Below are 15,199 nucleotides of genomic sequence, written 5' to 3' on the forward strand. Positions count from 1 at the left end.
ATCTCCCAGCTGATCAAAATTTTCACAGCAAACCAGTTTGAGTAACTCCATCTTGATTCAGCCGGCATTTAAAAAATGGAACGCAGAATTCTTCCAAACGTTTTCTCAACATTTGACATTCCCTGAAATCTCTGATCTCCGTGTCAAATCTACTGTCTGGATGACTCCACTGGAAAGTTAGCATGCGTGACTGTCGTTTAGACATGATTCAGCATTTAAATATGACTGCAGGCCTTTGTCGTGACACAATAACACTAACCATTGTGTGTTAGATCAACCAATTATCATTTAGGACATTGGGCCATAGTGTGCAGCAACGTACAGACAATGAGTTTCATGGCACGATGCGTGACTTTAAAATGAGGTGTGCGTTGCCTCACACTACCATTTCAAAATGTTTTTGCATTTTGGAAACATTGTGTCTGTTAGTGTTTGATGCAACACAGCAGATAGTTAATTAAAAGGCCACAAAGACATAGACGTGTTACTTTATTTTTTTCCCCCAGTTACCAAATTGTGCACATGGAGCATGCACGAAGAGGACATTACACAAGGGAAGGGGTTTTTCTGCTCTTTGTTTGCACTTCAGTTTCTGCAAGTTTTCAAACCTACAGCTATGTCACATTGCATTCCAGTTCCCACTGCATGACTCATGAGTTTGCTTTCAAGCAACCGTGATTCACACAGGCTCAAACTCTGTAATACTTGCAACAATTACAGTGTTTGGTGATAATTTCTGTAGGATCTGCTTGGCTGTGCAGACGGCTAAGATTAGTGAACCAAGAAAAACTCCTGTCAGTGTGGTGTCTGAAATATAACACTTAAAAGTGTTGATTGATGTACTGACTTAAATCCGTGCTCCCAGCATCCTCATTCAAGTGGGCACCAGCATAAGCTCACGAACACAAGCAAGCCGTAGATGAATGAAAACTTTTTGTGAATGACAGCCGTGGCCTCAAAGACACTTTCAAGCTGTGTCTGTCATTTAGAAGGCATGTTTTCTCAGAGCAGTTCTGCTTGGGAGATGTTTGCTCCAGTTGGCTTTAACACCCGTTGAAAGAAGAACAATGATCAACAGGTTCCTGCTGGTAACAATGTTGCATAAAAAGTCACATCTTCCTCTGCGTGTAAATTGCCAAGTTGAGTTTATTCTAATCATATGTAAAGTGAAAAAAAAACCAACACTTTGGCACCATCAGATGAAGTTGTATTTATTTTAGCTGCTATTTGTTTGTGTCCTTCAGTAAACTAAAGTAGGGGTAGAAGTATCAATACACCCATACATTAGAAATGTTGGTATTGACTGCATTATTACTCAGTTACTAATTAATAAATGAGAAAATAAAAGTATATGTGTAGTTTCTAGATATTTTTGGTTATTAGGTGAGGGTTTTGGTGTCAAAACATCCTCCAGACTACAGCATATTGAACCTCTCCTTCAGTCACATGACCAGACAGACATGGATCTATTTGTCTGCAAATGGATGCAAGTAAGCTTGTCACTAATCCAATCTTTTTCCAACAACACTTTTTTTGTCTGCCCCTGATTTATAACGATTTTAATTAATAGATACTCAGAAATATCATTTTAAGCTTTACTTTCTTCAATCCTCCATCAAGAAAAAAATTCCACAAGAACACGATAAAGACAACACTCATTGGAATGGGTCTTTAAAGTTTATGACCAAAGATTTAGTATTATAACATAACCTGACTCATCGTGTTGCTGCTCACTCATTATTTAGGAATGCAATAAAAAAATCTTTTAAATCTGTTGGCCACTTATGGTCTATAATTAAAATACAGTAAAGATAAGTCAGCCTTGTTAGAATGATTTGGATTAAGATGAAATGTAAAATTCTAAATCCATTTGTTTGGTTTGGTCTTTGACAGCTTAAGGTGTCTTTTATAAATAAACTCAGTCTTCAGTGACAGAAAGACTCAAATTACTAAATAAAACCACTTTAAAACACAAGAAAAAGAAATCGTGAGAAAAATTTGGCCTTAACTATTTCTTGTCTTTATTTTTAAATGGAAAGTAAAGTCTGTAAAATTTGTAAAAGAGGAACTATTTTAAGCTAATTCCACATGTCACATACTAAACAACGTGACTTTTCCGCATTTCCCTAATCCAGGTTTCCTCATTTCCTTTGCAAGTCTTTGAGATGCAGTTGCTATGGTTACCTTTAAATCAACCGCTGGTCTCTTTTCAAAGTTTTAACACCAGCACTGTAATGCAAGTGCTTTTACTTTTGGAGAAACGTAACAAAACAAAAGTTTTTTCATTAGGTGAAAATGTGGCCGGATCGGTTTGTGGAATGCACGACTGCAAACAAAGGTTACAGTAGTTAATATGATAGAAAAGATATTGGTCACCTTGGGTGGCTCTACGATTTTAGTGGCCTATGTTGAAGCTAAAGTAACATGGGGAAAGTAATTTCAATGAGAATATTTTTCTTTAACTCTGGTTGAAAAGCTTAAATGTTAAAATATGTCATATGGAGGCTTTGAGCGACTTAAACACCATCCTAGAATGACAAGCACATATTAAATCAAAGTCAAAAATACAGACCTGAGCTGTGTCAATTTCAGTGGGTTTGAACAAACACATTTTATTTTGGAAAACCACTTTTCTCTAACTAAGCATAAGCATATCATCTTCCACAAAAAGCTCATTCTGACCTACATACCTTTTTGTTATCTTTCTTCCAGCCTTCATGACAAATGTTCTTTCCATCTTTTTATCTTTTGAAACCATGCTTAACTTTTTAACACAGAACTTACTTGGTGACCACGGTCACAGCCATGGGTGAAAATGATGAGAAATACATACTAATCGACTGACTTATATTGTTACACAGATTCCCTGATTTTCAGGTTTTGTATTGTTTTCATTTTAGCTAGAAATTAGTCCTGAATTGTGCTGTTCAGGATTGTTTATTAAAATTAGTTTTCCCAACATCCTTTTTGCTAAGGCCTTAGTCACATGCACCGATACGAGGGCTGGAATGTAGTGGTGCTGAGGGTGTTTGGGTTGTCCGGGTCCATGGAGGGTCCCAGAGAGGTGCAGCTGAATCTTAAAGTCCCCCTCCGATGAAAATCTTTTTTTTTTTAGTTTTCAATATGTATGTGTAGCATTTTCTTAAAAAAAAAAACGTACACATTTAATATGAAATCATTTTTTTTTGGATTACCGAGTGTTTCTCCTTTTAAATTGCTGTCAATCAAACTGTCCCAGACAGACTCTGTTTGAATGAATGATCTTCTTTCCATCAACAGGTCTGCTGCACATGCACTAAACCCTCATCTGTTCCTAGCGTGTCTAGTTCAGGTTCTGGAGAAGAGAAGATGGTATCTTCACATTGACTGCAGTCAAATGAGCCGCCGTTCACATTTCTGTGGTCAAATCAGCATCACTGGATTTTTGGTGTGAGTTTCATACAACACTTATCGTAGCAGGGCTGCAAACGCTGGAAAATCTCTGCAGGACTCCACGGAGCTTCTTGATGTAACCTGTGTTGTTTTCTTGTTCAAAGATTCTGCAGAGCAGCAGGAGTTCATTAAAAATTTGCCTCTAAGTTGTGGGCGGGACTGTCGGTGTGGAATAAGCCCACCCCTGCTTCCTGACATCCTTCTGTTTACAAGCTCTCCCACTAGCTTAGTACAGCCCATCAGCATTACTGGTGCAGCAAAAATGGCAAACAATGTTGGAGCTATCCAGCTTTACAACTATGAGCCAGAAGACAGCTAAGACCCAACACATTCTCAAGTCGTCACATATTGACGTTTGGTTAGACACACCTCTGCTTTTGGGTGTTGTCGTTCTTTGACCTGCTGACTTCTACTATTAAAACAGGGCTTCCCAACTTCTGGGCCCCAAGCTGGTACGAGTCCCATACCGGGACACGGACTGCACAGTACCCTAACGTTGACCCGGTCCCGGACGTGCACAGTACTTGACCAGAATCTGTGACGCAAACCAGTACCATGTGGCAATGGACAGTACTGGAACCACGTATACGGAACCACGTATCCGTTACTGCCCGCGTCTGCTACTTTGGTACCGGTTAGTGGACTGGTTTAAGGTTAGGGTACCGGTACCAGCCGCGTCCTGAGGACTGGCCCGCATTGGGTACCGTCTCCAACAAAACTCCTAGAGCTCTAATTTAATTGGAACATCCAGCATGTCAAAAACGACGAGTTGGGGACATCCAAAATGTCAAAACATTATGTGGAGAGGTCCTTAACCAAGCGTCAATGTGTGTGGACATGGGAATGAGAATGTGTTGTCAGACCAGGAAAACAAAGGTGTAAATGGATCTAGTCGTCTACAAGTGGATGCATCCGAATGGAGCGGAGCAGAGAGTACCTACATCACAGTTCTTGTGGTAGAGTGTCCCCCATGTCACTGCGAAATCCACACCTGAGTCATCCCAAAAGGGGACTCAATGCCTTCCTGCTTCAGCATAAAGGGGTTGGCCTGGGTGGTTAGACTACCAACTGGTTCCCAGGCGTTGCTGTGTTTGCAGCTCACTGCTCCTCCAGGGGCTGGGTCAAATGCAGAGAACATTAGCAGTCACACATGGAGTGTTATGAGCCAGATGTAGTGTTTGAGCTACGTGTGCAACAGTTAATGGGACTTTAACTTAAAGCAACAAGCTTTTTCCAACAGCATGTTTTGGTCTGCTCCTGATTCACAGTGATTTGAATAAGTCTTTACTAAGAAATGCAATTTGGTGCTTAATTTTCTTTCACCCACAGAATCCCCATAAAAAATGTGCATGAACATTTTGTCCCGAGTTCACCAAGAAGTCTACGATCCTAAAATTTCCTGCGAGCCCCGTACAGGTTTGCCCATTTTTTGCCTGCAGACAGCTCGTATTTATTTAAAACGGAAGATGTGATGAAGGCATAACCGTGGAACCTATGCTATTAGAAAAAACGTTTTTGGACAAACACTGCTAAAAAGTATTTGGAGGACTAGCAAAACTGCACACAGAAAGGTACCAGTCAGTTTCTAAACCAGGACCTTTGTGATAAGAAGTAACCACCAAACACCTGTGCAGCAAACTCTTATCGGTCAGCTTGTGGTGGTTTAGCCTCAAACCACCACATAGGTGTTAGTATTTTATTTTTCTTTAAAACATTTACTTTGTTTACTTAAAATAAGTTGATAATGGGTGCACACATTTGATTTATTTTAAGCAGAAATACAGTTCATTCACTTTTTTTTGTTTCTGAGTTCCATCTCAGGTGAATCACATCCACCATGATCAGCAGAGGAGGTTGGGACATTCCACTGCCAAGACTGCAGGGATTCCCAACACTCCTACTGGACTTTATTTTTGTTTCTTTAAAAGTAAAATATTTAGTTTATTATTTGAAGACTATTTAGATGTGTTGGTTTGTATTTTCTCTGTTTCTGCAGTCTTTGATTCATTTGTTAGAATTTGTTGTTAGTTTGTTTCTCCCCTCCCTCATGTGTCCATTATGGTTTGCCCCTGTCTATATAAGTTTCCCCATTGTGTGAGTATGGAAGAGTCTGCTTTTTTTTAATGACTGTACCAGTTTTATCAACTTAAAAAAAGGAACACACACACAAAAAAGGAAAAAAATAAACATTTTGCAAGAAAAAAAAGCAAAACATTTGTCCACTGACTGATTGTGAACCTTCACACAGCTAAAGTATAACAATCTATATTGGTACCTAAAAAGCTTAGCTGAAACTGGACATCTATGTTTTGCAGAAAAAGGTGTAGAAGTATTCATTTTTAATGAATCCTAATATGCTTTGCAAGCATAACATGCCGTGGAAAACAAGAGTATTTTAATCACCTGTTCTCCAAGTGAAAAAGATGAGAGGTCTGCTATGTTCATAGTTTCAGCCTTTCACAAATGCATCTAAAAACATAAACACAGGATGTTCAACTTACAACCAAAACCAGCGAGGACCTTACTACGTGCAGTTTCTCATAATATTCATGACTAATATGTCCTGGAAGTGCTAAAGAAGGAAGGTGGCAAAATCATTAAGGTGTGTTACAATGGCGGCCTCAGTTTTCTTTTCCTGTCTTTGCTACAGTTCAGTGAGTGAAAGTTTTATGACTCATCCTGCTGAGGAAGTGCCACTGCGCTTTCAGGATGAATCCATCAAAGGAGAGGGATAAAACACACACAGCCTGTTGATGCCGCCTGAATTCCACCATGAGCTATAAATCAAAAAACTCCCTTTGCCTGCACATGAAACATTTAGTAAATGCAGGCTGTCTTATTCACCCCACTCACTGAGCTGTGTTACTCTTACACACTCAGAAGGACAACACAGCACCTCTCCGTAAGGGGGAGAAGCTATAGTGGGGCAAAAAGGTATTCAGTCAGCCACTTAAACGAGTTCCTGTAGAGACCAGAGACATGTTTTTTTCTAAATAGGTATACCTTAACCATGAGAGGCAAAATGAGAAAAAAAAATACATTGTCTGATTTTTAAAGAATTTGTTAGCAAATTATGGTGGAAAATAAGTATTTGGTCACAAAAAACAGGCAGGATTTCTGTCTCTCTCAGACCTGTAACTTCTTCTGTCCTCCACTCGTTACCTGTATGAATGGCACCTGTTTGAACTCAGTATCTATATAAAATATATAAAATACACCTGTCCACAACCTCAAACAGTCGCACTCCAAACTCCACTATGGCCAAAACCAAGGAGCTTTCTAAGAACACCAGAAACAAAATTGTTGACCTGCACAAGTCTGGGAAGACTGAATCTTCAATAGGTAAGCAGCTTGGTGTGAAGAAATCATAATTACAAAATGGAAGACATACTAGAACACTGATGACCTCCCTCCATCTGGGGCTCCCCATAAGCTCTCACCCTGTGAGTTCAAAATGATCACAAGAACAGTGAGCAAAAATCCCATAAACTAACGGAGAGTCCTAGTGAATGACCTGCAGAGAGCTGGGACCAAATTAATAAAGACTACCATCATTAACACACCACGCGGCTATGCAGGGACTCAAACCCTGCAGTTCCAGACGTGCCCCCCTGCTAAAGCCAGTACATGTGTTAAAGTTTCTAGAGAGTATTTGGATGATCCAGATGAAGATTTAGAGAATGTCCTGTGGTCAGATGAAACCAAAATATTTTTTTTTGGTAAGAACTCTTCTGTTTGGGGGATAAAGAATGTTGAGTTGCATTCAAAGAACACCATACCTACTGTAAAGCATGGGGGTGGAAACACCATGCTATGGGGATGTTTATCAGGACAAGTGAATGGGGCCATGTATGCTCAGATTTTGAGTGAAAACCTCCTTCCATCTGCATTGACACCATTCAGCATGACAACCATCCCAAACACACTGCTGGGTAACGAAGAAGTGGATCTGTAAGAAGCATTTCAAGGTCCTGGAGGGACCTAGCCAGTGTCCAGATCTCAACCCCATAAAAATCTTAGTAGGGAGTGGAACGTCTGTGTTTCCCAGCAACAGCGCCAAAACATCTTTGCTCTAGAAGAGATCTGCATGGAGGAATGGACCAAAATGCCAGCAAAATTTGTGAAAACCTTGTGAAGACTTACAGAAGACATTTGAATGCTGCCATTGCCAACAAAGGGGATATAACAAAGTATTGAGTAGAACTTTTGCTGTTGACCAAATACTTATTTTCCACCACAATTTAAAAATAAATTCTTTAAAAATCAGAAAATTTGATTTTTTTTTTCATTTTGTCTCACATAGTTTAGGTATATCTATAATAAAAAAAATGACAGGCCTCTCTCATCCTTTTAAGTGGGAGAACTTGCACAATCGGTGGCTGACTCAATACTTTTTGCTCCACTGAATGTTCGTCCATAAAGTGTAGCAAAATTTATACATGTTTTATTTGCCTTTGTTTGAATTTATAATCAAAGCGATGAAAAACACGGCGCCTCTGATCCAGAATCAAAATAAGAATTTCAAATTAAAAGCCTCCAAATGGCTTTTAATAAGTAAAGATCAAAGCTTCAGCAATCTTTGTCAAACCTAATCCAAACATCTCTTCTGGAATCCCTTCTCCTAATTGCATGATATTTGCTTTGACAGTTTGTGAAATAACAAAAACAAGACCAAAAAAAAAAAAAAAAACTCCCATACTTTGAAGTAGGAAAAAAAGTCTATGTTTACAGTGTAGCAATATCAGACACGTAATTGGATCCCATGTGGGAACTTGGCAGGTTGGGCTTGCTTTAGATATGGTAGAACAAGGACACGTTCACAATTACGCAATTGTTTATTTTCAAATATAACCCAGAGGTGCTTTTTGATTTGCTGATGTTATAGGTTTTATTTTTTTTTTCCTTTGAATGGAACGGTAAACTTTTTTATTGCATTGTCAGTGCACTATAGCGGATGAAATGCAATTATATAGGTTTAATGAAGGAGAACGGAGGTGATTTCAAGTTTCTGCTTGTTGATTTTGTGCAAGAAAACCACTCCTCCACCCCTGTAATGTTAAACACAAACACACACAGGGTACTCATGGTGTGAGAATGACAAGAAGAGAAGAAAAGAACGTTTGCACATGGGAAAAAAAGGATACAAAAATGTTTGTGTAGGGCCTGTTGGTACAGCAATTTTTAATGTGTCGGCTCACTTTGTGGCACAGTTGCATGCTACAAAACCAGACTTAGTTCTCGAGCTGTTTTTCTCCCCACTTCAAAAGTCATAGATGGTCAAACCACAATCTGAAAAGAGAAAAAATAAAATAAAACGTGTTGGGGTTTCCAGCTTCGCGTGCATGAGTCTGTGATAGCTGTGGAAGTGTCTCTGCATGCACCAGCTTTGACAGAGAGAGTGATGTGTGCTGAGAATGAGCACATGCCCCCACACTTATCAGTGTTCTATCACAGTTATCCAGTTGTGGTTTGTTCTAAAAATATCCACAGTTTCCAGCTTTACACAAAAGCCAATTGTGAGGGAGATGCAGGAGATTAACTGCCTCTACAAAAACTAGAGCAACACTTAGAAGGACACGCTGCAACATGCATGTGTTCCCTTGAAGGATAAGAAAGTAGGGCCACACGTCATCAAAGCAACATTAATATTTTCTTAAAGAACTAAATGAGCTCAAGTAAATGCAGCTTTTGTATTGCTGTCAAAGATGTGACTTTGCGCAAAGAGTAGCAACTATGAGAACAACTTTTCTTTCCAAACATTAGCCAGTGCGGATGACACGCACCCAAACACGATTGTGAAATCGGATAAGAGGCACTTGTGAGACCTTGCTGAAAACCACCTTGTTCTGGCAACACAGATTGTCCTATTTAATAGACCGTCTGTTTATGTATAATTCAAATTAAATTGCACAACTTTAATCTCTTTGTATGATTTGACTGGAAAAATTGGATTATGAGTGAAGCAGGATAAGGTTTGAATTAACTAAAAAGTTTTCATTTTTCAGAGTTCGTAACCACCATGACCTCCGGCCGTCCATACCAAGAGCCATTGGCCGCCGGTAGGCCATTCTGCACTCCTGGTGATTTGCAACTCAGATTATGAGCGCAAATTATGCTCTTGTCAATTCACAAACTTACATATATTTAGACAAAATGCCTCCCAAGAAAGCACAATGTTCTGTCTTCTTCCTATTGTTCTCAGCATCCACTGCGATTTATTAAAGCGCAGGTCTCGGAGTCGCTGTGGTGTCATCAACGACATGATGAATTATCGTCTCCCCATTTGGACCTCAGGGGCTGAGATCACCAGGTTGACTGGTCATCGCTGAGTCTCCGGTCCATGTCAACAGCCCTCCTCGAGTCCCCACACTGTTACCGTATGATTTCTAACAATTGAAGGTGGCAGTGTGAAATCGGTCGATCATCAGATGGTTTTAGGGACCTTGGAGACCCTCTTATTAGGCAATTATCGCGCTTCTGCCTTCCTGCCACCTGCTCGTCACTGGTCTGCCACCGCGCAACCTCCAAATGTCTCTGGGCGAACACTGACCAATATAAAAAAATCATCCGGTGCCGTTTAATTAAAACTTTTTCTTAAAATCTTGGTGGCCATCACACAGCATGTAAAAATACGACCGCCAACTCCTGATTACAAATGCAGTGGTGTGTCAACCTGCAGATTTTGCTGAAAAAGTTGCATTTATTTCACTGCAGAATGGCATTTTAGGATATGTGATCGTAGTCTACAATTTGAATAAATAAATACTCAGTAATGCAATTTTAAGCTCAACACTTTAACTGCCTGCTCCATCAAATAGTAGAGCAAATATAGAAAACATGTTTTTAAAAACATTGTGTATTACTCTCCTGAGGCAATAATCGGCAGAAAAAAAAACATTTTTATTTATTTTTTTGTCTTGGGTTAATATAAAATCTTTTTGTATGTCCGTCATCATGAGAAAAATGCTACAATAACATGTTAAAAACACCACAATTTTAGGTTGGTCTTTCTATAGAAGACTGAAAGTCAAAACCTAAAAGGAAATTACACTATTAGTAGGAATCCGAGGTTTATTCAGGACCTAATAGATGGCATGAGATGGGACGGTATACAATAACCCTAATGATTCCAATAACGGCATTGAAAATATATTTATAAACATCAACTGAAGTGTTCCCAGCTGCTTATTTTGGTGACAAAATAACATAATGGTTTTCTTCACAGTCAATTGATTTCTGTTCTCAGATTTTATCATCACATGTAGCTGCCAAAATTCATACTGCTGCCACCAGATGTTCAGAACTTTCTGCATTTCTACATGTCACAAACACATCATCTATTCAACCATCTGTCCGTCCGTCCATCCATCTATCCATCCATCTATCCATCCATCCATCAGCAGGTAAATATGTTGTTTTTCACAGTACAGTTTGAAGCCAGATACCAGTTCAGATGAGGAACACAAATAATCTATTTGTCCACTAGTGGATGCATGAGAATGGAGCGGAGCAGGGTGCTTGTGGTCCACCCACTGTATTCTCTATGCAACTTATGTGCATTTTTTAAACAGCATTTTTGGGTCTGCTCCTGATTTACCTCAATTTGAAGAAAGAAATGCTTAGAATTTAGCTTAATTTTCTTTATAAATGTCTCTTACCCTGAAAAAAAATGTTAAAAACACCAAAAAAAACAAGCATTTTTTTTATTGGCATGGGTCCTTAGTGGTAATAAATATTTAGTAAAACTCAAATTCTTGTGTTTTACTATTTGCACTTAAATTTTAACTGTCATAAACATGTGTTACGACTCCACTTAATTTGGTCCGGATTGAGTCCTGAACCTTTGTCTGTATTCAGACCGGCATCTACCAGAGATTTCTGTTTTGAACTAAAGCCTGTAAACAAAACCATGTGACTAAAGATCTCTTCTGTCATTGGCCAGGAATTATGTGGCCTAGAATAATGGAAGTCCTAATGAGCATTGCAATCCTGTTGGGATAGTCCACTTATTCAAACTTTATAATTTTGTTATATTCAAATTTGCTACTTTGGTACGGATAGGCATGCTAGAAGGCGGTCACTGAGGAGACAACAGCTAAGATGTTACGCTGATAAATGTTTATGACATTTAGGTTGTTGGGAAACAGTGTGAGAAAAAATGTTTATCGCTTGAAAAAACTGTTTTAGTCCAGTTGCTCTGCTCAGAGCATGGAGCCTATTCAGAATGAGTTAACCCAGAAAACTGGAGTTCATTCCAATTGGAAATTAATCGAGAACTACCTAAAGAAAACAAATAAACAAAGCCCACAAACTACGACTATAAGACCCAACCCCAAACTAAAATAACAAAACCCAGCAGTATAAGACTGCTGATGACAAAGAGGGGAAAATAACAAAAAAGAAATAAATAAAAGGGGAAAAAGCATTTTTTTTAAAGTAAGGATTACTTAATTAGCATTTATTTAATTTAGATTAGTACATTTATAAATTGATGGCTGAGGTGCACATAGATGATAAACTTTGTAGGTTTTTACATCCCTGTTGACCTGAAGAAGTCTTGTTTGCTCAACACTAACTCCAGAATGCAGAGTTTATATGCAAAGCAAAACTTTGATAAAAAGTTAAATTTTCTATGAGTTAAAGCACATATTATCTTATGCTGCACAACACTGGTTACTGGCTGTCCACCGATGATCCTGTTTGGCACAGAGCATCTTTTATTTTGAAAATAAGTTATTTGAGCTTCTGTTAAACGTAAATAAAAAAAAATAAAATCACATTTGAGAAATGCTAGGTTCTTTTTATATTTTTGCCCTTGTTTGTGGAAAAATATAGACATAATTCATATTTATTATTAAAAAAAAGAAAGTCATGAATGCGAATCCAAATTTCTTAATGCTAAACTAAAACTATCTGGCTCCTTCTGGGTTTTTATCAGTAGAAAACCAGCCCAAATGGCTCTTTTACTGTTAAAGGTTGTCGACCCCTGGACTAAATCATAATTTGTTCCTTGTTACAAGCCTTTTTATTTCCCTTCTAAAGCCTTTCTAAACAGCTACAATAAAAACACTCTCTAACCTCAAATCAGATAATGATAAGTTGAGTCTATTATGCTACGGATAGTAGCCATTTTAAGAAGCTGCACACTGTAAAACACATTTACCCCCTCTAAGAAGAACGTGCACGCCTTGGAGAATGTGAAATGAAAAAAGCATGTTGTAAAGGTGCCTCAAAGCAGATCACAAGGTCTTTAAGAAGATGAATCTGTTGTCCTCACGCGATGCAGTTCTGCAGCTCAACTGCAGGCAGCCACCATTGAACACACACACACCCACAGGAGCTGTGAACTTGCTCATCCGGTATTTCTCACTTTGTGCTGTGTGCATGCAAAGAGCTTGTAAATGAGAGAGGAAGCCAAGGTGTATTAAGACCAAAGGCCCGAGGGCAAGAGAGTTTACACAACCTGTTGCCATTAATCCACCACTCAGATTTTTTTTTTTTTTTCCAATTCATTTCTGTCACAGCGATGCCAGTCAAGTGCAACTTTCCCATTGAGCAAACAGAAATCTTGCTGTGAAACATTCCTGACAGATGCAGTGTTGTGTAAATTGAAAACCACCTTGTAAAAAATAAACTAATCATCCCTTTTTATCATATTTAAAATAATTTAGCGCTCTAGTCCTTCATGATTCTGTTTTTTCAGATTAAAATGTATGTACCAGAAGATTCTTTGCAGACAAATGAATTCTAATAAAATAAAAATAAAAGAGGCTGAAATGCTTCCCGGGAATGTCAGCTCTGGAATAAAAGAATCATTGCTTATGTAGGAGTTGCATGCACATGGACATCGATCAGACAACAGGTGGTGCAAACCGATCAAAGGTTTGGATTTGCTGCTGATACAAAGTCTAGTTAACCCGTCAGACAAAATCTAATTCTCAGGCCTTTAGCAGCTCTATTCCACCTGAGTGACAGAAGTCGGAAGAGGGTGTGCCCAGAGGGCCTGGAGGAGGAACCGGCTTCAGAAAGTAAACTAGGGTGTTTTAGTACTCTGCCTCAGGCACGTAGCTCAGATTTAAGAATGAGTTAGCGTGTCAAGATAGCGTGTCTTGCAGCAGACCACGCCTGCACCTGTCAGGTGTTCAGTGGCATGCCTGGGTTTTGTGAAGGAAGTCGTGTTTGCGTGTGTGGCTGCATGCGATATGCGTGTGTGCTGCTTCTTTCTGTTGCACGCAGATAAATACCTCAAAGATGACGGACACCTGTGATGTGGCCGGCACCTGCAGTCCACACAGACCTTCACCTGCTGCCAGCTTCTGCACTGTTCTTTTGCACGGTTATGTAAACTCTCAGTATGACCCCCCCTCCCTGCGGCCATCTTCCTTTCCCGGATTTGTTCATTTGATTGAAGAAGGGCAAATGAATTTGTTTCAACTTGCACTATGATTGAGCAATGTTACTGTTTGCAGGTCAAAAAAAATCTTCATCAACTAATAAGCAGTTAGTCAGTTCCAATCAGAGATGAGGGGATGATTTAAGGCAAAATATACATTTATTTATTTGAGTTTTTCTTTATTTCTTGTATATTACTTCATTTTCTTTACGCTAATCAAACTTTAACCAGATGAATAAAAGAAAAAAATATTTGGAAAAAAACATTAATTAGTAACTGAGGCCCTCCCTTTGTTTTTGTTTTCAACACATAGAACCCTTTTTTTTGTGACATGAGAAAAGCTCAGCGAGTAAGAATGAAATTATTAAAAATAGTATCTTACCTGCAGGGGACAACTGTCTATTTGGAAAAATGGGAAGGATTTCTGAACAAGTTTGACAACTTTTCAGAGCGGGGGCCACGGAGGAATAATTTAAAACAACACAAAAATCAAGAATCTCTTGGCAGTTGATGTGCGTTAAGACAAGACAGTAATCATAACAAAACCGCCACAAAGAGTCAGAGGAACAGTTCTGATTATCCTGAAAAGTAAAGAACACTTCTAGAACTTTGTGGCATTAAAGCACCTAATAGTAAAGATGATCCAGTTTTGTTTTTATCTCCATCCATCCATCATTTCCCTTTCAGAGTATGTGGGGCTGCTGGAGCAAACCGTTGGGCAAAGGTGGAGTGCACCCCGAACAGGTCACCAGTATGTTGAAGGGCCGCATTGTCACCTATAGGGGTAATTTAGAGACACCAATAAACGTTTGAAGCATTTTGGATTGTGGTATGAGTGTGCTCAAAGAAAACGCACACACGCATGAGGAGAACATGCAAACTCCACACAGAAAAGGTCTCAGCTTAGATATGAACCAGGAACTTCTCACCTGTGAGGTTGGAGCGGAGACCACTGGACCGGCATGTAGATTCAGTTCATTTTTGTTGTTTTTTTATTTTTTATGTTACCAAAATAAGTGTTTACACTGGGTATGTGACGCGCTTTAATCAAGAGCATACTTTTAGCGTGTTCTTGATTGAGCATATGTTGTTCAGACTGGACAAGCAGGAAGGGGCTTCTTCTTCTTCTTCTTCTTCTTCTAGTTTTTCTACTGTTTACTAGCAAATGTCCACAACCTACTGCTGAAATAGGCTTGGTGCGAAATGTCAAAGAGGTGCAGATCTCGCGTTTTCTGTCATAGTTCTATTCTGATACATGAAAGACTTGGTGTCATATAATTCTAGCCGATCCCAAACCAGTTATTAATTTCTCTATGATCTGGTTTCATATGTGAGTTTGGTGAATTAAAAAGGTAATCACCAAATCCTCTCAGT

At 39.0% G+C, this 15,199-nt stretch overlaps 1 long non-coding RNA gene across 1 annotated transcript in view; it reads right to left on the bottom strand.

The window, feature by feature from the left end:
• The window catches only part of LOC112161217, a 25,947-nt gene extending 11,306 nt beyond the window's left edge, over positions 1-14,641 (bottom strand). The window contains exons 1-2 of the long non-coding RNA XR_002921821.2: positions 14,208-14,641; positions 4,374-4,548 (exon numbers count right to left, since the gene is read on the bottom strand). This is a non-coding gene — a long non-coding RNA (uncharacterized LOC112161217). The remainder of the gene's footprint in view (positions 1-4,373; positions 4,549-14,207) is intronic.
• Positions 14,642-15,199: the final 558 nt, after the last annotated feature.

This window comes from Oryzias melastigma, linkage group LG3 (assembly GCF_002922805.2).
Source record: "Oryzias melastigma strain HK-1 linkage group LG3, ASM292280v2, whole genome shotgun sequence".
Lineage (NCBI taxonomy): Eukaryota > Metazoa > Chordata > Actinopteri > Beloniformes > Adrianichthyidae > Oryzias > Oryzias melastigma.